Raw genomic sequence first — 25,600 nt, 5'->3', positions numbered from 1 at the left:
GCCTCCCCATATGTCTCCAAGGCCCCCCAAGTCACTGTCCCTCAGCCAGAGCCAACAGTGACTGAGCGAGTGACTCTATGTGCTGGCCATTTAAGAGGACTCTTGGGTTTCCTGCAGCCTTCCATCCCACCCAAATGGTTGGAATCCCCACTGTTTTTCACAGCCAGATGTTGTGGGGCATCCTCTTCTCAGCACCAGTACTCTGGGCTGGGAAGCCTGGTGTGGGGGCTAGGGTCCATTGCTCCTCCTGGGGGAACCTCCACAGCCAAGATATTCCTCCTGATTTTCAACTGCCACACAAAGGTTTGGGGCCCACTTGCATCTTCTCTCCTCCTACCAGTCTCAAAGTGGCTTCTTTGTATTTTCAGTTATAGGACTTCTGTTTGGCTAGACTTCAGATGGTTCTCCAGATTGATTGTTCTATAATTTAGTTGTAATTTTAATGTGTTCACAGAAGGACTCAGGCACAGTGTTTATGTACTCCACCATTTAGTTAAGAAGTTGAGGATGTTTGTTTTTAAGTTTTAAGAGTTCTTCGTTTATTTTGGATAATAGCCTTGTATCAGATGTGTTTTTTGTAAATATTTTCTATCAGTCTGTGCCTTGTTTTCTAATTTTCTTGATTTTATCTTTTGCAGGAGTTTTAAATTTTAATTAAGTCCAACTTATCAATTATTTTTTTCATGGATCATGTCTTTGGTGTTATACCTAAAAAGGCATCACCGTATCCAAGTTTATTGTTTTCTCCTGTGCTATCTTCTATACGTTTTATAGTTTTGCATTTAATTTTAGGTCTATTATCCATTTTGAGTTAATTTTTGTGATCAACATAAAAAAATTCTCCATTTTCATTTAATATTTAACACAGGTCCCTTTCAAGATCAGGCCTGTTATACTCCGTTTTTGTTTTTTCTAGCCAGAAGTATAGAAAAACTAGCTTTGCAAATCATCCCTGCCCTTCCCCATTTTTCTGAGAAGCAGTACCCTAAATACAGGCAGAGTCCTTATCTGCTTCCATGTAGTCCATACAAATTTGTTGGGCTCCACCCTTCCCTATTACCTGATTTAAAAATCACATCATTGTATAGTAGGGCCTGCAGCATGTCTGTAGAAACTACTTTTAAATCTATTTATGGAAGGCTGAATACATTGATTTGATAGGGGAGAGGAGCAGGGAATGTATATTTCTTCCATTAACAGATTATTACATTAGTTTATAGATAAGCTACATTAAGGAACTTGTGGTAGAGATATGGGATGGGTCAGTTTTAATAAAGAGGAATAAGGTAATAACTAACTTCAAATTGAACAATAAAAATGTAGACTTCTAATAATTTGGATAACAACATTCAAATAGGCTAAATCTCTGAGAAGTCGAGTTTAAAAATAATTTTAAAATAAATATTAAATAAAAAGGCAAACACTGAAGGAATGAGCTTCCTAGTATACACAGAATGGTGTGGCCATTACACTATAAAATATATTAATCTAAGGAAAATCCACAGGTGGGAAAACATCAGAAAGTACTTCCACAAATCCCCTAACTTTCTTATTTTATAATAATATATTTATTCTTTTTTGAAGTCACATGAGATAGAATGGGAATGTGAAGTAAGAATTAAATATTTTGGAGAGGTAGTAGCTTTAAGTTAAGGCTGGCAACCAAGAAGGCTAGTGGTTTGGGTAACTTTTCACTTCATGTTGAAGAGATCTCTTGGAAAGAAACATAATTTGAATAAGAGGTTTGATGTGCTTTTTCTTAGCTCCTTGTTTTTAACCATTTTCCCCAATCTATTTGAGGTAAGTGAAATGGAAGGTGTCAGAAAAAGAAAAAGGAGGTAAGAATAAGGAATAGTGGGGAGCAAGGAAAGGAGAGGAAAAAAAGTCACTGAAGTAGAGAGGAAATTGTCCAGAGGATGGGAGAAATTATAGTTAATGCCATTTACCTATAGTTAAAAATAAAACTTGATACATTGCCTTTTGTTTTTTAATAAAGTGCATATTTTTCCTTACTTCAGATGGGGAAAGTAGGAATAGTGAAGGAAGGGATAGATCTAGATAAGTGAGAGAATCAAAACAAGAAACATCAATTTTGTTTTCTTCCTTAAGTGCCTAGGCTTGGCAACCAGCACTCTCCAACATTAGGAGATCTAAGGATTTGGCTTTCAAAGGAGAGGGAAGAGTTAAAGCCAATTTCTCCCAATTTATGATGATAGAATACAAAATATGTGGACTATCAAATATCAAAGAGAACCTGGAACTCTACTTAGTTCCAATCATACCTTTGATTTAATAAATTATGGTTTATCTTCACCATGGTATATTACATAATTATTCAAAAGAATGAATTAGAGCTAAACCAGACATTCTGGAAGGTTTTCCATGGGATAATGGTGGCCGAGATAAGCAAGATGGAAAAGACTACTTATAACATGACCCCATTTTGTGCAACAGTGATAACGTCCTGCACATATGTATCCATATGAATACGGGTATGTGGTTATATGAACAGGGACAGCAATATGGAAGAGTACTTTGAGAATATTTAATGCTATTCATTAAACATTTCTGGCTCTCTCTCTTCTAGGCACATATTATGATTGCACTTTCTGGTCCCCTTGTGATCTTGTGAGCAGAAGTGATGTGTTACTTCTGAGCTGAAACACATATTGCCTGTTCAAGACCCCACAGAACACACGTCCCTCTACCACATTACAATCAGTGTTCATGACAGTAGCTCTTCCTTCATCCTAGATCCTAGAATGACAAGACATGGAACAGAGCCCCAAACAAGCCATGATGAACACAAGTCATGAAAGAAATTAACAGTTGTAATGAGCCATTAAGCTTTGTGGGCTCATTTATTCAGCATAACCTAGGGTGTTCTGAATCAAACAGATATATACTAGGTCAACAAGTTATAGGTGGAACACTCAGGTTTTTGTAGTAGTCTTTTTTTTTTTTGTATTGAAAAGCTTTCATGGGGATGTAAAGTATACATAGGGAATATAGTCCTATATATAGTGTCAGATGGGTACAAGACTTATTGGGGTGATCACTTTGTAAGTTATATAAATGTCTAGTCACTATGCTATACACCTAAAACGAATATGATATTGTATATCAATTGTAATTGAAAAATAAAAAATTATTTTAAAAAGAAATAGTATTGAAAAAGCTTTATTGAAAAAAGAAAAAGAATTGAAAAGTTTTATTAAATACAGGGGGAAAATTAGGTACCATAAGAATGGCAGAAATTGTACCAGAAACATGCTAAAGAATATTTTGGCAAATTCTATCTGCAACTGCACTGACTCCCTCTTTTTCTACTTGACATCAGATAGATACATTTTCTCTTTGGAAATGGTGCCTGACTCCTTCTACCCCCACACTATTGCACTGCCTTGAAAGATAGCCTAATTAAAATTCAGGCAACTAATCTGTTACAATGCAAGGTTAACCTTTAGGTTCATTTCTCTAATCCAGCAGTTCTCAAAGGAAGTTATTTGTCTGGAGATATTTTTGGTTGTCACAAGTCGGGGTGGTGGCAGTGGTGTTACTGGCATTTATTGGGTAGAGACCAGGAAACAGGAGTACTGCTAAACATCTTACAATGTACAGGACATTCCCCTACAACAAAGAATTCTGCAGCCTCAAATCTTGATAATGCTAAGGCTGTAAGAACCTGCTCTATTCTAGGCCAGGTTCCTATACTTCTTTTTTCTTGAAGGAAGTAGAGATCCTTCCTTTCTTTGTTATTTATGTCACCATTCATTCTCAGAGTGTTCTCCCTTCAAAACTTTGTGGAGTATAAGCCCACTTCTTTAGAGTTTTCTTCCTTGCTTCCCATATCTTTCTTTTTTTTAAATAATAGCTTTATTATGATACAATTCACGTACCATACAATTTACCTAACGTGTAGAATTCAGTGGTTTTGAGTATATTCACTGAGTTGTGCAACCATCACCATGGTGAACTTCAGGACATTTTCATCACCCACAAAAGAAATCCTTTTACCCGTTAGCCACTCTGCATTTCCCCACACCTCCTCCCACCCCTTCACAGCCCTAGGCAAACCCTAATATACTTTATATCTCTATAGGTTTGCCTATTGTGGATATTTCATATAAATTGAATCATACAGTATGTGGTGATTTGTGACTGGCTTCTTTCTCTTAGTATGTTTTCATTATGGCTGAATATTTCATTGCGTGGATACACCACACTTATTGGTTTGTTAGAGCTCCTGTAACAAAGCACCCCAGACTGGGTGGCTTAAAAAACAGAAATTTATTTTCTCACAATTCTGGAGGCTAGAAGTCCGAGATCAAGGTGTCAGCAGGGTTGATTTCTTCTGAGGCTCCTCTCCTTGGCTTGAAGACGGCCGTCTTTTCCTTGTATCTTTACAACATCTTCTCTGTGTGACCTCTCCTTATAAGGACACCAGTCATATTGGATTAGAACCCTCCCTAATGACCTCATTTTAACTTAATTGCCTCTTTAAAGACCATATCTTCGAATAATACAGTCACATTCTGAAGTATTGGAGGTTACATCTACAACATATGTTTTTTTTTGGGGGGGTGTGATATAATTCAGCCCATAACACCACATTTTATTTATCTATTCATCAATTAATTGGTATTTCCATACACTTTTATAGATTTAATTACTAAATTTCTAGAAAAGACTACTGTCAGCTGTATCAAAAAAGACACTTCGAAAGTTTCAACAACTTTACTAAGTATTTCTACTTTTTATCCTGGGACAGGTTTTTCCTAATGAATCTGAAAATCACCCTCAAATGGTTCTAGAAGTGTCAGTGCATTTTTGCTATTACTCTTTTAAAAAAATCGTCTTATTGACATATAATTCACATACCATTCAATTCACTCCTTTAAAGTGTACAATTCAGTGGTTTCTGGTATAGTCCTAGTTGTGCAGCCATTGCCACTATCTATTTTTAGAACATTCTCCTCAACTCAGAAAGAATCCCATACCCATTAGCAGTCATTCCCCATCTCCTTCAACACCTCAGCCTCAGGCAATTGCTAATCTTTTTTCTGTCTCCATGGGTTTGCCTATTCTAGATATTTCATGTAAGTGGAATCCTATTATCTCTGCCTTTTTCCCCTAGCGTAATCTTTTCAATGTTCACCCAGGTTGTAGCATGTGTCAGTACTTCATTCATTTTTATTGCTGCATAGTATTCCATTGTATGGATATGTCACATTTTGTGTGTCCATTCATCTGTAGGTAGGCATTTGAGTTGGTGTGAATAATGATGTTATGAACATCTGTGTACATATTTTTATGTGTACCTATGTTTTCATTTCTCTTGGACATATACCTGAGAATGGAATTGCTTGGTCATGTGATAACTCTATTTTAACATTCTGAGGAACTACCAGACTGTTTTCCAAATTGACTGCACCATTTTACAATCCTACCAGTAATATATGAGGGTTCCAATTTGTCCACATCCTTGCCAACATATATCCATCTTCTTTATTTTAGCCATTTTAGTGGGTGTGAAGTGCATCTCATTGTATTGTTTTGCTTCCCTAATGATTAGTGATGTGGAACATATTTTCATGTACTTATTGGGCATTTGTATATTTTCTTTGGAGAAATGCATATTCAAATCCATTACCCATTTTTAATTGGGTTATTGTCTTTTTATTGTTGAGTTGTAATTGTTTTTTATAGATTATTGGTACAAATCCCATACCGGATATATGATTTAAAAATATTTTCTCCCTTTCTGTGGGTTGTCTTTTTACCTGCTTAATCATGTCCTTTGGAGAACAGAAACTTTTAATTTTTATGAAATCCAGCTTATTTTATCTATTTTTTCTTTTGTTGTTTGTGCTTTTGGTGTAGTATTTAAGAAACCACTGCTTAACTCAAGGTCATGAAAATTCACTCCTATGTTTTCTTCTAAGATTTTTACAATTTTAGCTGTTACATTCATGTCTATAATCCATTTTAATTAACTTTTGTATATGGTGTGAGGTAGGGATCCAACTTCCTTCTTTCACCATCCAGTTATTCCAGTTATTTGTTGAAAAGATTCTCCTTTCCCCCATTGAATTGTCTTGGTGCCCTTATCTTCCTTTCTATTCTTGAAAATGAATTTTATCAATCTTCAAAGAAAGGTCTTCCCTATAATAAGGTCAAACTGTGGTGAAGAAAGAGTAATTCAAATATTATGACACATATATTAAATATTTTAATAGAGTGTACAGAGTGTTATGACAATAAAGGGAGGACTCTGATTCATCTTCAGAGAAACAGGAGAAACATTTTAGAGGGAAGTGTCACTAAAAAGCTTCCTTGAAAAACAAGTAAGCATAGGTAGTATGGGTGGAGTTCCAGACAGAAAATAGTACATGCAAAATCTAAGAGGAAGTTGTAGCCAATCATTCATACGGTCAGAGCTGAGCTAGATAATCTTTAGTCTCTTTGCCCTAATATTCCCAGCTTTTTACCAAGACCACATGTCATTCTCTTCCGTGGGTGGAATTCATTGAACTTTGAAATCATCTTAGATTGGGAATGAATAAAACAGTATACAGTGTTTCCCTGAAAATAAGACCTAGCCGGACAATCAGCTCTAATGCATCTTCTGGAGCAAAAATTAATATAAGACCCGGTATTATATTATATTATACTGGGTATTATATTATATTATATTATATTATACCCGGTCTTATATTATAGTAAAATAAGACCAGGTTTTATATTAATTTTTGTTCCAAAAGATGCATTAGAGCTGATTGTCCAGCTAGGTCTTATTTTCGGGGAACCAAGATACTTAAAAATCAAATCAACCAGACATTGTCATCCTATATGCTCAGGAGTCTCTGGGAAGGGATATAAACCAACTCACAAAAAGGCCTAAGGAAAGTTGAGTTAGAAAAGATGTAAGTCAAGTTTTATATTTGTTCAGATGCATAATATATCCCAGACTTCCCTGAAAGAAACTGGGTTCCTAAACTTTCTTTTAAAGGGAAATATAGTCACACAATAGAAAGAACATGGCCTACGGAATGTGATACCTAATTCAGTCCTGGTGTTGTCACTTCTACTGGTAAGACTTTGCACAAGTTCCCTAACTTCTCTGAATTTCAGTACCCCTCCTTCTAAAACAGGGGCATTAACACCTACCTCAGATGAATCTTGTGAGGATTAACTGAAAATGTCTACAGCTAAGTAGAATAAGTGTTTAATAAATGTCAGTTTCCTCTCTTCTCTGGTGCTCATATATCTAGTCCTACAATTAATAGAGGACAAACCTGGGCTTCTCTCTTAGAAGTATACTTATTGCTCTAAGGCTCTGTCCTTTGCTTATAATAGCTGACCCCAAGGGAGGGGAATCACTGTTGAACCTTTACCTAATTCTGGAGAAGGCTATATTCTCCCTGTAACCTACTTCCCTACTATGTTTGATCAGTTGGGACGTAGGTTATGGGGAGAATATAGCATATTATTTTACTGAAGAACATGACTTTTATACTTTCTGAATCTGTTTTTGCCAACAGACACACTCAGATGATCTGAGTTTACTTTGGAATACAAGCAACCCTATCTGACTCAAGTTTGTGTTACTCTGTAAATAACACAATTAATACCCCTCCTATGAACTACTTAGTAATGGAATGCAGAGGCAGCACAAGGTATAGTGCAGGAAGTTGCCCACAGGCTGGTGTGACTGTGGCTTAGTCCTGAATTTCCAGCAAGGTGTATCCTTGATCTACAGTAGCCTGAAAGGGTGTAAGTAAGCCTAGAGTGCATCATTCTCTTCAAAATTTGACAGCTACTATTATTGCTTTTTTTCTCTGTAGGCGGGTCCTTGGAACAACATGATCAGAAAGAGTAAGACCAGAATAACAGTCTGAACCTTGTTCTGGCATGAATTTATGATGCTGTCGAATAAAATTACCATGAACAAGAGCTCATTTACCTCCTCGCTCAGTTTGGTTCCTAAGCAAAAGATGGTTTCATTCCTGCTCTCTCTCTCTTTTTTCTTTCTACATAAGACTATTAAATGCAAGACTCTGCTCGTTGTTGAAAAAATAATAAAACAAATAAGAAATGATCCCTATATTCAGGAGTTTATAATCTAGTAGGGCGCTGTATACTTGTGAAACATTGCATGTCATGCGATACACTGATAGCAATCCCTGGGGACATAAAATAGAGTGACTAACTCCCGCCAGAGAATTGACAAGGCTTCATAGAAGGGCCTGGCATTTGAGCTGGGCCTTTCTTAATTGCCTCTTTCAAACTGTCATGAAAATTAGGCAGTCTTGCTGGAATCCTGAATAAAAGACTGAAGAATAAATCTTGTCTAAATTCAGTTATTTCTCAAGATCCAATAAAGAACACTGGCTTCTGAGTCAGAAGACCTGGGTTCTAGTCCAAATTTTGCTATGAACTCACTCTGTGATCTGAGCAAGATATGCAACTTCTTAGGATCATAATTCCTTTGTTTGTTAAATGGGTAGTTTGGAAGAGGTAATCATCTCCATGGCACTTCCTCGTTCTAAAATCCCTTTCTTTCTTTGCTCCTAACCCATTACAAAAATGAAATGAAATGAAATGAAAAGGAAGTAGAGCAAGTTTAGTCATGCTGAGGGAAGACTAGAACTAAGGTTATGGATATCACCAACAAAGAAGCAGTTACTATTTGCCACTTCAGCATACTCGTACATTAGAGTAAAGGAGGCATCTCTGAACTTGAAAAGTTGGCTTATATTTGAAGCAACAAGGGAAAAAGTTTAATTATATTTTTCTTCCTTTCTCTACTATCAGTGAACTTGTTCAGCACTTACACTAGTGAATAAGATGGATGCTGGGCCTTCCAGTTCACTCAACAATCCATCATGTGCAAGCTCTTCCTTCCACTTCCCATAGACTAGTTTTTGACAGCTCATTGTTTCCCTCAAACCTGAGTTGACTCAACCCAGGGTAAACCTTTCCTCTCATCCATTAACATAATTGAGTCTATAAGACAATCACCTCAATTTCCTCTTCTTCACCTACAAATTCATACATTTTCACACCCATACGTCTCTTCAGATTCACCCCTCCTCTTATAGCCAGTACTTCACCTATGTTTTTGATCACATCCTCCTCTGTGCCTTCTGGCCCCTAGTTCTATTAACCAAGAATTTGTCTCACCCTTTATTGCCTTTTCCCTTCAACTATACCCAGGTCCAAGACTTTTTCACAGAAAGTAACAAAAGAAAAAGGAAAGAAACAAAAATTCTGCTTTGATCCTGGATCTCCTAAGAACCACCATTTATCTCTCTTTCTATTTACTATTTAAAACATAAAATAATATATCTAATGTGCATAAAATATATAAAGAATAATTTAACAACTGTGTCCCAAATGGGACCCAGCTTAAGAAATAGAACATCCTTGGAGCTTTCTGTTGACCCTTCTATCATGGTTTCTGCCATACTTACCTATGAGAGCTAGCCTTCATTCTGAATTGTGTGTTTAGCATTCAGTTGCTGTTGTTTTACTGTGTACTACAAACATTTAGTACATAAGTTCTCCCCAAACAAGATAGTTTTGCAAATTTTTAAACTTTGATATTTAGTCAAGATATGTGGATCTTTTCCTTGCCTTCTTCTTTAGTCAATAGCCAATAAACAAACACCTTTGATAATAGCTTTACTTATAGATAATTAAAAACAATTTTTAATATTAAAAGTTATTTGAAAAGTCATGAATTATTGAACTCAATTACCACTTAAATGAAGTTTTCTTTGGATAGAAAGGAATTTGGGTGGTTTTGTGTAATGCAAGCAAACATTGTCAAAATTAGTTAAGTATTTTGAAAAGACCTGGAAAGACAATTTCTCTCTTCATTTAGTCTTCCCTCTTTACCACCCCACTGAAATTATATTCGTAGATGTCACCAAATTCTCTCCATATTGTTTTATCCAATGGAAACCTTTAAAATATTCTTAATAGACCTCTCTTCTGTTCTCGATGCTACTCTGTAGTTGACGGTGTCAACTAGTCACTTATCTTTGAAATTACTAACTCATTTTGGCTTTCATAATACTATTCTCTCTTGGCTCTCTTCATCTTCATATCTTCTTCCTCTCCTTTAAGGGGTCCTCTTTTTTTGTCTGTCTCTTAAACACTAGCAGACTTTGGCCCACTCTTCTTTTATATATCTTCTTCTTGCAAGAACACATACACATCCATTATTCCATTACCAGTTGCATGTTGATGACTACCATGACTTTATTGCTAGCCCTGATTGCTTCCCTAAGTTTCAGATTCATATATCTAACAACCTGCTGAATCGACAGACACGCACATATGTAAACACGTAGATGTTTCTTAGACATCTTAACGTCGACATGTTCCAAACTGAATTCATCATCTTCTTTCCCCATCACAGCAGCTTCTCTTCTGTATCCTGAACTGGGTAACAGCTTAACATCCAGTCACTCTTAAAGCCAGAATCCTGGGGTTCATCCTAGATTCACTCCTCTTCATTCCTCACTCTGCCCTTCAGTGTCCCAGTTCCCCAAGAGACTAAAAACTGCTTATTTTACTTCCCCAAATTTGCTGGTGTTCTTTCTTTCCTTTCTTTTCCTAAAACAATTATTCCTAAAACAATTATTTCCCAAAACAATTATTTCCCTTTGGCTCTTATGGTCTTTTGCCTGGATTATTCCAATGCTTCTCATCCTGCTGCCCATAAATCCTTCTACTCTGCAGCCAGAGTCTACCAACAATGTAAATCTGACGACCCCGCTATAGAATCTAAAATATTTCATTGACTAATCACCACACAGAGGTAGTCCACGCCTCTTTGCATTGCATATACAGTAGTCCCCCTTATCTGTGGAGAATACATTCCAAGACTCCCAGTGGATGCCTGTAACCATGGATAGTACAAACCCTATATATACTATGTTTTTTCCTATCCTTTGATAAAGTTTAATTTATAAATTAGGCACAGTAAGAGATAAACAATAATAATTAATAATAAAATGGAATAATTATAATAATATACTGTCATAAAAATAATGTGAATGTGGTTTCTCTCTCAAAATAGCGTATTGTTCTGTACTTACTTTCTCACTTAAAGGAAGCACTTTGTGGCTTCTCTTTGGCATATCTGAAGTGCCAGCATCACCACTCTTGTGCTTTGGGGCCATGATTAAGTAAGATAAGGCTTACTTGGATACAAACACCACAGTATTATGACAGTCGATCTGGTTACCGAGATGGCCCCTAAGTAACTAAAAGGCAGGGAGGGAGCCTATACAGAATGGAGAAAGCTGGACAAAGGAATGATTTATGTCCTGAGTGGGAAGGAGAGGGATAGCACAAGATTTCATCACACTACTTAGAATGGCACACAATTAAAAATGTATAATTTGTTTATTTCTGAAATTTTCTATTTCATATTTTCAGAGTGCAGTTGACTGTGGGTAACTGAAACCAGGGAAAGCAAAACCATTGCTAAAGTTGTCTACTGTACTCAGGTCTTGGTTCTTTGCCTCTCTCTCCAGGCTCATCTCCCGTTTTCCCCACCACAAACCTTATAATGTATACTTTGCTCATGCTATTCTCTCCACCTCTTATGTCCTTTTCATTTTTCTTTACCTGACGTACTTTTACTCAGTTTTCAATAGGTGGGCCTTATTTCCTCTCGAAAGTCATTTGTGAACCTCCAAGTAGGGCTACATGCCCCACCTCTGTGCTACCGTAGTATCTTATAGCATATCTTGATTCTTATCATTTACCTTGTCATATTTAAATTACACATTTATATGTCTTACTCACTAGACTATCGGCTCCTCAAGAGCAGAGACCTTATTTGCAGAGCACTCTATGCTTGGCACAAAGTTTGACATATAATAATATGTCAAACCTTGATCTGAACTGACCTGATGTAAAGTACCTTGATCTGAACTGCCCTGATGTAACTTAGCCTTAATCCTGAATCATGAGGAAACTGTCTCTTAAATCCAGTCATTAGTAAAGTTACTGGCACCATTACTTTTTCATATACTTTTCAGAGTCCTTAAAAGGTCATTTAATACTGTGCCTCTTAGACTGGTGTATGGGTAAATAAGGAGTATCTGAAATCACAGGACCAACATGGTATATCATCCTGAAATATCAATTGCACCTAAAGATTTCGGGAAAAATGATTTTCATGTTGAAACAGAGATGTATTTTGCAGTAGCGTAAATTTTTAACCATTAAGAGAGACTTCAGCTTATGCCAGGTTATTCTCAGCCAAGGCTCCATGTTGTGGGAGCACACGTTCTATGGTGAGTGGTAGCGTTTGAGAAACATTAATAGACAGATCATTGTTTTATAATGCAGTTTAATGCTTGTGTAGAGACTTCCTTGTAAAAATAAACAGTCCCAGTGAGACCAAAGCATAGAAATGATCTCAGAAACAGCCAGAAGAGAGAGATTTTTCATCTTGGGCCTGGGTTACATGTGCAAGGTGTCTGCCTGATAGGCAGGGCAGAGCTTTTGAAATTAGTATATCACTGTGCTTTTTCAAAATTTTCCAGGTGGTAGATAAAGGTAGGGGAGAGGAGGCGGAGAAACAATGTCAGAACAGAACAAAGAGAAGGCTTGGATCAAAGTGGGGGCCTGATGAAAGAGAGTGAAAGGAAGTGAAGGATAGTACAGATGCGGCATGGAATACAAGGAAAGAAAAGACTCCAAATACAACTGTGGTTAAAGATGGAACTAGGTGTATTACATCTTTAGTAAAATGATATGGGGAGTGTTCACCCCAGGAAATTCTACCCAGAGTCCTCGTCGTTTGAGACTTCCCAGTCTGTTTTGTTCCAGCTGTTCCACAAATCAACTTTGAGAATGAGGTAGCATCATCTAAGAGGAAGTGACATAAAAAGATGCAGAATAAATAGAGGAAACAGCAAGGGAACAAGTAGGAAGGGCTGTTTAAAAATGGACAATGAGCTTTTCACAAAGATGGCACTGAAAGCAAAGAAGGAAGCCCCTGCCCCTCGCAAAGCTGAAGCCAAAGCAAAGGCTTTGAAGGCAAAGAAAGCAGTGCTGAAAGGTGTCCACAGCCACAAAAAGATCTGCATGTCACCCACCTTCCGAAGGTCCAAGACACTGTGGCCCCAATGGCAGCCCAAATACCCTTGGAAGAGAGTCCCCAGGAGAAACAAGCTTGACAAGTATGCCATCATCAAGTTCCCCTAACTACCAAGTCAGCCATGAAGAAGACAGAAGACAACAATATACTTGTGTACATTGTGGATGTCAAAGGTGCACAAGCACCAGATCAAACATGTTGTGAAGAAGCTCTATGATATTGACGTGGCCAAGATCAACACTCTGATCAGGCCTGATGGAGAGAAGAAGGCATATGTTTGACTGCGCCCTAACTATGATGCTTTGGAATGTTGGCAACAAAATTGGGATCATCTGAGTCCAACTGGCTAAATTCTAAATATAAAACTTTTTCACTGTAAAAAAACCAAAAAATAAACAATGAAATCAATTTAATTCAAGCAACATCTATCCGGTGTCTATTATATCAGGCATTGTTATAGGTGATGGAGGAAGAGAGATAACAAGACTGGACCCCAGCCTTCAAAGAGTTTGCAAGGAGTCTTCCTTGAAGGTTCTGAGTTAAGGAAAAGTCAACAGTAGAAAATCCAGTATCTAATGCCTAAGCTTTCCGATTAAGAGGTCTTTGAAAGTTAAACAGGAATCATTCCTGTAACAATATTATCTAGTGATCTGAAACTTTCCCAGAAAAAAGAGTAATGAATCTGCCCCAAGTTTTGATTATCACATGTCAGGCTGCACAATGGAAAAATGGTATGGATTTGGAGAGTGACCTTCAAGGGCAGAAATTTTCTCTCAAATTCTATAAACAAGACATTCTCTAGAGGTATTAGAAAAATATTTTCCCAATATAGCCACTTAAAGAAAAATACAAGGCGAATTATTCTTTTCCATCTTAATTAAGTCTTCTCCTAAATGACCTGTTAAGACAAATACTGGCATGATATGGAGATTCTACAAAGGCCCAAATTTATTCTGGATTAATAAATATTTTATTATAGGTGGGTAATGAATGTTTTGAAAACGGTTACTCCAAAACAATTAGTTTTACATGTGTTCATAGGACTTTCATTACCCTAGGTTCTCTCTTTTTATTTTTTAATAGAAAAGAACTCAGTCTTCATGGAACCCTTCTGATGGTCTCTGTGCTGCTGATAGAAGAAGGGGCACAGAGGGGCACAGAAGCACCGGGTACTTCTAAGTGGGCAGAGTCAAGATCAAAATTCTGATTTTGTATCCTAACTACTACTTACCTACCTCAAGACAAGAACCTCTACTGTTAAACAAATTATATAATAAATCAATCTAAATTATTAGTGGCTAAGTTATTAAGTTAAACTGATAACTAAGTTATAAGTTATTAGTTTTCTCAAACAGGAATAAATGGCTAGAGATACGGTCTTTCCAATGAGAAACTGATTATACTAGAAAGCTGCAGAGACATAATGATAAGCCACCAAAAAGCCTGCTCTGCTAATCATTCTGCAGTGACGCTTGCCACTCTACAAGCCACACACCCAGACTGCATTTTAGTACATCATTCTGAAACATGGACATTTGAATAAAGCTTCAAACATGAAAGGGTAGAACCAAAAACAACAGAAAAAGACACTTTGAAAATAAACAGACATTCAGCTTTTAAAATGTAGGAAAAATACAGAGTTAATATTCTCAAAGAGATACAAAAAGATATTGCATCCATGAAATAAGAACAGGATGCTATTAAAAAAACATTTGGAAGCACCCCCTGCCCAAATAAATGCCCTTGGGAATTAAACATATGATGGTAGAAATGTAAAAATTTAATAGAAGTGTTGGAAGATTTATTAGAACTAAAAGACAAGACATATTTTTAAAAATAGAAAAGATAAGAAAATTAGAGGATGTATCTAAGAGATCCAACATCTAAATAATTAACATAAGTTTCAGAAAGAACAGAGGAAATTATATAACAGAAGAAAACCACTTAGAACTGAAGAATATGATTTTTAGATTGAAAAGAACTTTAAAGTACCTAGAACAATGACTGAAAAAACAAACAAAAAACCCCAAGCCATCATCAACTAACAGCATTATGATACATCAGATCATGAGAAATAAAGAAAAGAAACCCTACAAACTTCCAGAGACTAAAACAAAATCCAAGGGATCACAAATCAGAATGGCATCGGCTCCTCAAGAGCACTCTAGGGTGGAAGAAAATGGTGCAATACTTTCAAAATTCTGAGAGGAAATTATTTCCAGTTATTATCCTCTACCTAGCTAAACCATCAATCAAGTATGAAGAAAAGTGACATCTTAAATGCACAAGGTCGCAAAAAGCAACCAGGTCTTGTGGGGCCTGGATTTTGTATAATTTTGGGAGCCCTCTTTAAGAAAAAAAAAAATGTAATTACAAATACAAAATTGGGTGTGAACATGAATATTTATTTATATTGAGAAAAGAAATCACAACAAATTTGGACCATGGTGGTTCAGGGCTTTTTCTTTTAAAATCTCTTTAGAAAATTTACCAAAAATGCTTCTTGGTGGCAAGCTGGCTTTTCCTCTCCACCTGACAACTTGTAGCAGTTTGCAGCCCGCATAGGCCCATGAGCGTCATCAGCTCCAGGATAAACTGTCTCTGCTTTCTTGCGTTCTTTCTAAGGAAACTTACGAGTATGCTGAGAAGGAATGAGAAGGCATGGAATCCAAGAAATAGGGATTCAGTACAATCCACAGGGAGGGTGGTAGTGAGGGAGCTCCCAGGATCACAAGGGGCTGAAAGAATAACCAGTTCCAGGGGAAGGGGGGTGGAAAAGGTAAGCAGGGGTATTTCCAAGGAAGAAAAAAATCAAACTGGCTTTTTACTTGATGTTTAACTCTCTTGAGAGGAATTTTATCATCCTGTCAAAGTTTGAGCAAGAATTAATAATGAGTACTCAAAAAACTAAGCATTTGAAGAAGATGAAGCAATTACTGACTCCAGGGAATGGAAAAAGGTACAAGAAAGGAAATATAAAAATGATGGCTTATTACAAGGCTCAGTTGTGAGTCATATTTGTATAGTCATAAAAATGTAAACACTACACATTGCTATATCAAAAAAAAATCAGGATATAACTAAGAACTTTGCAGAAAGGGAAGTGAATGTGAGATATAATAATGGGGGTATAAGGGAGCTAAATCCTCATTCTCCAAGGTAGGAAGTGCATAGATATTTTCTAGAACTGGAAAAAGAAAAAGAAATAGCCAGTAGTATGTTATTTGGAAATATGGAGATAAAGACTGAAAAAAAAAGCATAGCCCAAAGCATTGAAAGTAGTTGCCTCCAAGGGGCAGCTCAGTACAGACTCCAAAAAGATCTTAGAACTTATGACTTTTAAGACTATGCGTTTATGATGTTGACCAAAATGGAAAATTAAAAAAAAAAGTAATATCCTCAAGAGGAGTGATATAAAAAGCTGTTGGAAATAAAATTAAGGTGCCTCTGCTTAACTATACAGTGTTTTACAAGTTGTAGTCCTGTAACCACCTGCATTTCAATTACCTGGAGTGCCAGTTTATTATTATTCAGATTTATAGACCCATCCCAGACCTAAATAATCAGCATTTCTTGGGGAGAGCTTCGGAATGTATCATTTTTAAAAAGTTCTCCTAGACCTACTGCATTATCTATTGCTTTTTAGTAAACCAAAGAACTAACTAACTAAGTAAACAAACAAATAACCTATGCAAAGACAGAGTCAACGACTTATGAAACATACTAGGGCAGACTCTGCTAGTTGTCTACCTAACGGATATCCATTCTCCCCTTCTTCCTTATTATCAGAATCCCTATTTTGTTGTATTGGCAACCTGTCCAACTAAAACATTAAATTTTCTCAGGCTCCCTCACAGTTAGGAGTGGCTAAGTAACATAGTTCTTAAATGAATGAGATATAAGAAGTCGACTGGGTAGGGCTTTCAGGAAAGATATTATTATAAAAAAAAAAAGACAGACACACCTGGTACACGCCTTCTGCCCTTTGATAAGCACAGAAGAGGCACCTGTCTTTCTTTCAGTGAGGACAAAAGCTGCATGCTAAGGATGGTGGTGTAGGAAGACAGAGCCTGTCCAGGCCTGGGCTTCTCACCTCCAGACATCTAGTTATTTGAGAAAAACAAACTCCTTACTTATTAAGTTACTGGAGTAGAGTTTTCTATTACTGTAGCCGAATAAAGTCCTAGTGACATCTCATACTTGTTCAAATGTTTATTTGATAGATATGAACATATTTCATTGTGTTCTGTGCTATGGGCACTGTGCTAGGAATAACAAACACAACGGGTCAGACAAATAAGGCTCTTTTCTTCATGGAACGTGGAATACAGTTAGTGTAGAAGAATCTACGGATATTTGAGTCCAGAATTCAGGGAGACTATGGTTTGCTATCACAGACCCCAAAGCAATAGAGTCAATCAAACTAAACTACTTGACTTATGTAGCTAGGAAATCCTCAGGGGACCACATGCCAGAAGGAGCAGTAGTCTGAACATTGGAAGACTTAGGTTTGGGCTGTAATTCTTCAGCGAAGTAGATTTGGCAAAGCAACGTGGGGTACTTGCTTAATTTTTCCTGAATCTACTTGTCTTCTTTGGAAAACAAGAACATTGGGCTTGATAATCTTTAAGGCTATCCTCAGCTCTAAAATATTTTTGTGATTACATTGAACAAAGATGGTCATGAAATTTACCAAACAAGAATGTCTCTAAATTTTGATTCTAAGAGTTCAACTCAGAGAATATATTAAATAAAAAAATGTTAAGAGAATATATTAAATAAATCAATAAATCACCACCTCTCACTCCCCAATCAAACAAACAAACCAACAAAACCACCCTTGAGGGAGCTGTGGTATTATGGAAGAAGTTCTGGTTGGAGTCCTGGCTTCCACTTAACGTATGGGTAAGCACCGGCCAGATACTCAGTATCTCTGTTTCAATCTCCTGATTTATGAAATAGGCCATTTCTCTTCCCTCACAGTGCTGCTTTTGGAAACCACCATTGTAAAGGCCCCTTACGATTTGATACCAGCAAGATACTGACAATGTCTTATAATATCAAAATCCTGCAAAAGACATACATGAGTGGGGTTTGATATCTTCAGCTTAATTCTTCATCACATAAGGACGATAGATCTTTTCAGTTTTCTTCTCCTTTGTGACCCATTTTACTTTTACACAAGAGAACAGATAAGAGCAACAAGAACGGCTAAAATTCAAATCATCTGTTTGTTTTCTAGCCCCAGTAAAGGTTTGGGGGAGAGGGTGGGTGGTTGAAAGGGAAGCTGAGTTCAAGTGAAGTGTGGGGATTACAACACTTACCTATGGCCTCTAATTGTTCATATTCAGTATTGTATAGTATTGTGAATAATCTAGTTTTTGTTTTATGACCTTTCTCTAGAGATAAGTATACATATGAACTCTGTCTCCATATGCGGTCATTAGTTGATGACACAGTGGTGACTTTAGTTATTCTACCCACAACTATAAAAAGTTTTGCAATAACAGGAACTTTGGCTATGGGAGTTGCTCTCTATATAGTAAAACCTCCCTTATCCATTTCAACCAGCAGATGCATTTGAGGAAGAGATAATCCTTTGATTATAGCCAACATAGGTAACACCTGTACTTTGACCAGTTAAACATGGCAGCTGATGTTAATTTGAATGTGGTGGGGAGATAAGAAAACAGAGGTCTTTCTTTTTCTTTATTCCCTTTCTCCCCCAGCCCTTGCAAAATCCTGATTATCTCAAAGGGCTGTTTGCTAAGATTAGGCAAGAGACATAACCAAGGACAAATTGGGGAAGATACCAAATAGAATAACTGGTGCCAAACATGAGATTCAGTAGCTTCACGGACACCATCACAACCAACCTCCACCAGATGGATGAGGGAGGAACCCACAGAATATAAGGGAAAACACAAAGTATGAGACAAGGAAGCAGTGGTACTCTTTCTACCTCCCATGAAAGAAGTGAGAGGAAATCAAACTCTTTAAAAAGAAAATTGAATGTTTGGCTCCCAAAACACGGGAACAAATAACGCACAATCAGAAATCACATCTCACTCTGCTTGTGTCTGGCACTCTCCCCTTCTGAAACCAAGGGACCACATTCATATCAGTAAAGCCTTCATATCGGTTCCACATCTGTTCCAGAAACTCTAGGAACAGAGGGTAACAACATTATTATTAAGCCAACAAATGCTCGGTCATGAAGAACTCAGTCTGCAACAGGACTGGCCCCATATCTCACAGTGTATCATGACTCTCCTCTACAGTGTTGCACATCTGGTTAAAAACAGTACATGTTTCTTATGACACTAAGCCATACCACTTACTAAAGTGAATGTAAAAATACAGGTAAAATTCTTAAGCCATTTCATGAGCCAGACGTAGCAGTGGGTGGGGCAAGTGACCAGGGATGAGGGGAACAATGGCAGACACTGAGGGACATGGCAGAAGAGAATGTGAAGGAAATGGCCATTTCTGTGACTTTTAGAGAAGGTGCCTGCCTAAATTTTAAATAGATCTATTTCATAAAACCATAGGTTTCCTTTGCTGAAACATAAATCTTTCTGACATCTAGGGCTAGGTCATACATCGCTCTGGACCCAGACAGGGTCACCTAAACCTATTTTTAGGTCCCACGTGAACCTCTCTAACCACTGCTAATCTCACCCCTGCTCCTGACATCCCGTTTCTACCCACTGGCCTGCTAGCAGAAGAGGAATAATGGCTTGGAGGACTTCATCAATCGCCTCTTATTATTAGATTCCAGGCTTCCTGGCCTAAGGACAGTATCTGGTTGGTGTATCTGTGGATAGGGGCTAACGAGGAGAGACAGTAGAAGTAAGTGCCCACAGCCACATGCAGCCCACAGAAAGCAGCTCTGGGTCTCTGGGCCAGACACGAGCCATCACCGCCCGGTGTCCCCGAATCCTCGGGGTGGAATAGAAGGCAGGGGCTTCACACTTCGAAGCTCCTCTTACTCGGCAACACGGGCGACCCAGCACGCCAAGGATGCAGCAAATTCATTCTAGGGTCGCCGGCGATCAGACAGAGGGGCGCGGGCGCGGCGGGAGCTTCCCCAACCTAGAGCCTTCCAGCTCCTCCCGCCTCTGCCCTGTCTAGGCCCCCTGCCGGGTCCGAGTCCCCTTCCCGTCTGAACCCTGTCCGCGTCCGAGCCCCTGCCCACAGCGGCCGTCTCACCTACGCTGCGCTGCCCGGAGCAGTCCGCTGGCCTCTTGTCCTCGCAGTGCTGCCGCCACAGAGCAGGTGCGAGCGCCCCTCCTGCCCGCCCGGGCCGAGCCACTAGCCCGCACTCCCCGCCCCTGCCCGCCCCTCCCCGCCCCTGATCGCGTGCTGGGCCTCCCTTCTCAAAGCCTTCACTTTCCTCCACACCCCTGACTTCCAGCCAAGGTGTTCCCTGTCCCCAGACACTCCCTAAGGTGTGTGCTCCAACAGGGGCCCATTCCTGGGCACCCAGGGACTGCGACCAACTGTGACCTATGAGGCAAAGCAATTACAGAGTGAGGACTCAGAGCAGAGGCTGTCGTGTCATATCCTGGATCAGAATCCAGTTTTGTAGGTTAAGCTTGGTGTTAGGTGTTCATTCATTCATTCAACAAATCTGCCACATGCTAGGTAGGCACAGTTCTAGGTGTGGGAGTTAGAGCTGCAAAAAAGAGACAAAGTCCTTGCTTTGAAGGAGCTGCTTCCTACTAAGGAATGCATAATTTTCTTTGTAGCATCATATGATTTCAATGCTCTCATCTGTAAGCTAAGGGCTGGACTAGCTGAATAGTTTCCCACTCTGTCTGCTGCTCATAATCTCCTGTGGAAGTTGAAAGAATGCAAGAGCTAAGTCTCCATCTCAGATCTACTGATAAGCATCTGAGGAGGAATGATGGCAGATGTACCTCTTACAAGCTTCTCAAGTGACAGAGGAAGTCTGGATTGAGAACCTCCCCTCCAGATCTCTAAAATGCCTTCCAGTTTATCCATTGTTGAGGGCACTGGAAACCAAGAAAGACTTCCTGGAAGATATGCTGTATTTAGGTTTTAAAGAAAGGCAAAGAATATACACTAGCAGGAATATACACTGGAAGGGGTCGGGATCCTAAGTGCAGTTTCTTTTGTTCAAATAGCTTTCCTTTTCCAAAGAAAGTCAAGGAAGGCACTCTTGAGGATAAGGCATAAACCTGAGCAAATCTTTCCTCTATAAAAGAGTGAATGAGACCTGGTGGAAGGAGATAATGGCAGAGAGGCACTGCTATTAGTTAAAAGGCAAATAGAGCCACACACTTCAGATGGATAATGTTCCAGAGCCAGAGCTGGGAGAGCATCTCTTTAATTTTATAACTTGGAAATTTATTTAACCACCAGGCCTCATCCTGGCACTTGCTCATACCCATTGTATTTTAAGTGGATGATAAGGTGGAGTCCTAGATGCCTGTTACCCTGGGAAATTCTGTTTTCCTTCATCAGATCCCTGCTACGGTCAGGCTTTCTCTTTAGTAAAGTTTTCTTTTCCTCTAAGGCTATGATGATGAAACAAATGTGTGACCACCAGTAGTTACTGGTGTGTAGAAATGCTTCTTTTTTCTTCCTGCTTTTACTTTTATTTGCATTTATTATGTGCTGAATTTATTCCCAGGCTGTAAATTTTTGTTTCTTCTGGGAGATCTTTTTCTTCTCTGCAACCTCCTCTTCTGGTTTAGGTAGAATCTGCTCTTTTTCAGTACGGATCATGTCAGGGTGTCGGGGAGCGTCATGTATGGGTTACTCCTCCCACGAGCTCTGGAAGTTCTGCGCTGCATCTTGGGAGCTTCGTTCACCTGGCTGTGCTCAATGATCAGAGATTCTATATCTAAACCCTTAAGTACAGCATTACTCTGCATTTTTAAACATGTGCAGTAAAAATTCAGCACTCTTTTTGGGGCCACCAACTGTGTCCAGCTCCGTTGTTTGACCCAGGCACACCTACCAACTCCACAACGAAGGAATGGCATACATTGCTTCTGTAAAGTGACATCCTTCACATACTTTTTGGATATGTATACCCTTGATGGCCTGGGCAGTTTCATGAGTGTTCTTAAAATGAACACAAAGGTTTGAACCTCTTGATTTGCATGATTTTGTGGGGTTTTCTGGGTCAAGTGACTAGTGAACCATTTTCAGAGGTCACCTCAGGCCACTTACAGGAAGAGCAATGCTTTTTATTATTATTATTATTTTTCAATTACAGTGGACATTCAATATTATTTTATGTTAGTTTCAGGTGAACTAAAGATTTTGTAGGGTATCCAATGGACACTTGTCTCATTAGGGAGACCACCTCAGGGATGATGTAGATGCCCGATCACTGCACTGTACACCTGAAGCTGAAGCTGAACAATAATGAATGTCAACTACAATTTATATATATATATATATATATATATATATATATATATATACACATATATATGTATATATATGTGTATATATATATTTACAAGATATATATAGATAGATTTGAGAATAAAAACAATAATGAATGTCAAGTCTAATTATATATATGTGTGTGTATATATATATATATATATATATATATATATATTTACAAGAAGTGGAGTACAGCATTAGGAATAGAGACAGGGGAAATGTAATGGCTGTATGCAATGTCAGAGAGGTAGTAGGTTGGAGGAGGGGGGTTATCATTTTGTGAGGGATATAAATGATAAATGTCTAACTATTACATTGTTTTGTACACCTGAAACTAATAAAAAATAATAAAAAATAAGATGTGCAAACATCACCATAATTCAGTTTTAGAAAACTTCCAAAATACTCCATCTTGCCCAATTGCTGTCATTCCCAAACCACTGCTCCCACTCCAGCCCCAGGCAACTATTCATCTTATTTTAATCTCTCTATATTTGTCTTCTCTAAATATTTGTTACAAATGGAATTATGCAATATGTCATCTTTTCCATCTAGCTTCTTTCACACACTGTAATAGTTTTCAGTCATACATGTTGAAGCATATACAGTCATGTGCTACTTAATGACAGGGATACATTTTGAGAAATTCATCACTAGGCAATTTCACCATTGTGCAAACATCATAGAGTGCACTTACACAAGCCTAGATGGTATAGCCTACTAAACCCCTAGGCTTATGGTGTAGCTTATTGATCCTGTGCTACAAGCATGTACAGCATGCTTACCGTACTGAATACTGGAGGCAATTGTAACAGTTTAGCATTTTTATATCTAAACATAGAAAAAGTACAGTAAAAATAAGGTAAAATAAAAATTTTTTGATGGTACACCTCTACAGGGAATTTACCATGAATAGAACTTGCAGGAATGGAAGTTGCTCTGGGTCAGTGAGTGAGTGGTGAGTGAAGGCCTAGGGAATTACTACACACTACTATAGGAACAAGTTGGCTACTGGGACTTTTTGTTTTTTTACTGATATTTTTAGGAGTCTTTTGAAATATATCTCAGAACTATCTCCCTATAGGACAAAAGGGTGAAGCATATATGTATTATCTACTATTCCTCATGGATGGAGAGTGACCTCATGAGCATTTATTCCCCCAAAATTCCCAGTTGCACATGTTTGACCATTAAGTGGGTTCCTGCCAAGTTTCTACCCTGCAAACCTTAGAGTAGTAGCCCTAAGGCAGGAAGCAAGAGATCACATAGCACAAGCAGACAGAGAAGCACTCTCTGATTGTACCAATTGCAAAAAGCCTGTCAAAGCGTGCATAAACTGTTCACCACAGCCATGACTGAAATAAGTGGGGCTGCGAGGATTTTGAAGTGTTACACAAGAGGTGTCTAGTGCTGTTCACTTTCAGCCACTCATGTTGTCTTAAGTCCTATCCATCACAGAGCCTCCTTGCATGTAATGGCCAGTAACAATTTCTGCAAGGACTCCATGTAAGAGGATTAGTGGAACAAACTACAGTCCCCATTGCTCAGCTGGTCATAAGGTCATGATTGGGATAGTCATCATATATGACCCAATCTAAATTCTCTCACCCATACCAATACTTCAGTTTGGAAGACACTTCTGAATAAAAATTAACAATCTCTCCCACCTGTCCAGTGTTGTTCCCATGATGAAACCAAGGTAGCTTTCCACACCTTCATGTATGCTCATACACATAACACACACACACACACACACACACACACACACACACACACTACACTTGTATATGTATGTAATATGATCTCATTATTGTAAAACAAAATGACAAACAAAAAGAAAAAATAAATAAACTAGATGTAACACACACATACAGAACACTTTACCCAAAAACAACAGAATACACATTCTTCTCAAGTGCACATAGGACGTTCTCCAGGATAGAATATATGTTAGGCCACAAATAAAATCTCAGTAAATCTTAAAAGATAGATTCATACAAAGTATCTTCTTTGACCACAACAAGGTGCAGTTAGAAATCAATAACAGAGGGAAAACTTGAAAACTCACAAATTTGTGAGAAATTAAACAACACACTCTTAAACACTAAGTGGGTCAAAGAAGAAATCACAAGGGAAATTAGAAAATCCTTAGAGATGGATGAAAATAAAAACACAACATACTAAAACTTATGGAATGAAACAAAAGCAGTACTAAGAGGGGAATTTATAGCTTTGAATGCTTTCATTAAAGCCAAGAAAGATCTCAAATTAACAATCTTACTTTGTAACTCCAGTAACTAGAAAAAGAAGAAAAAAAACTCAATGGTAACAGAAGAAAGGAAGTAATAAGAAAAATTACAGCAGAGATAAATAAAATAGAGAACAGAAACAATGGAGAAAATCAATGAAACCAAAAGTTGGTTCTTCAAAAACATTAACAAAATTGACAAACTTTTAGCTGACTAAGAAAAAAAATGAGAGAAGAATCAATTACTAAAATCTGACATATAAATGGGGGTTTTACTACCAATTCTATTAAAATAAAAAGGATTATGAGAGAACAATTGTGCTATGAATAATTATATGCCAACAAATTAGATAACCTTGATGAAATGGACAAATACCTAGAAACATACAAGCTACCAAGACTGAATCATGAAGAAATAGAAAATCTGAACAAGGACACTGAAAATCTGAACAACAAGAATCAGTAATTGAAAACTTCCCAACAAAGAAAATCCCTGGACCTAATAGCTTCACTGGTTAATTCTACCAAATATTTTAAAAGAACCAACTCGAATCCTTCTCAAATTCTTCCAAAGAAGTGAAGAGAAAGTAACACTTCCTAACTCATTCTATGAGGCCAGTATTGGCCCGACACCAAAGCCAGATAAAAACACCACACACAAAAAAAAGAACAAAAAGAAAGAAAGAGAGAGAGAGAGTGAGAGAGAGAAAGAGAGAGAGAGAGAGAGAGAGAAAGCAGACCAATATCCCTTATGAACATTTATGAAAAAAATCCTTAATAAAATACTAGCAAAT

The 25,600-nt window shown here is 37.9% G+C and overlaps 1 protein-coding gene across 3 annotated transcripts in view; it reads right to left on the bottom strand.

Annotated features, from left to right (window-relative positions):
* Positions 1–20,441, bottom strand: part of TMEM45B (transmembrane protein 45B) — a 41,720-nt gene extending 21,279 nt beyond the window's left edge. The window contains exon 1 of one of the 3 annotated variants that reach the window (XM_033097455.1): positions 20,342–20,441. The gene's annotated coding sequence lies outside the window, so the exon portion shown is untranslated. The remainder of the gene's footprint in view (positions 1–20,341) is intronic. The other 2 variants (XM_033097456.1, XM_033097457.1) reach the window with 2 other exon arrangements.
* Positions 20,442–25,600: the final 5,159 nt, after the last annotated feature.

The sequence above is a fragment of the Rhinolophus ferrumequinum genome, chromosome 25, assembly GCF_004115265.2.
Source record: "Rhinolophus ferrumequinum isolate MPI-CBG mRhiFer1 chromosome 25, mRhiFer1_v1.p, whole genome shotgun sequence".
Classification (NCBI taxonomy): Eukaryota; Metazoa; Chordata; class Mammalia; order Chiroptera; family Rhinolophidae; genus Rhinolophus; species Rhinolophus ferrumequinum.
This window is presented reverse-complemented; position numbering and strand designations above follow the sequence as displayed.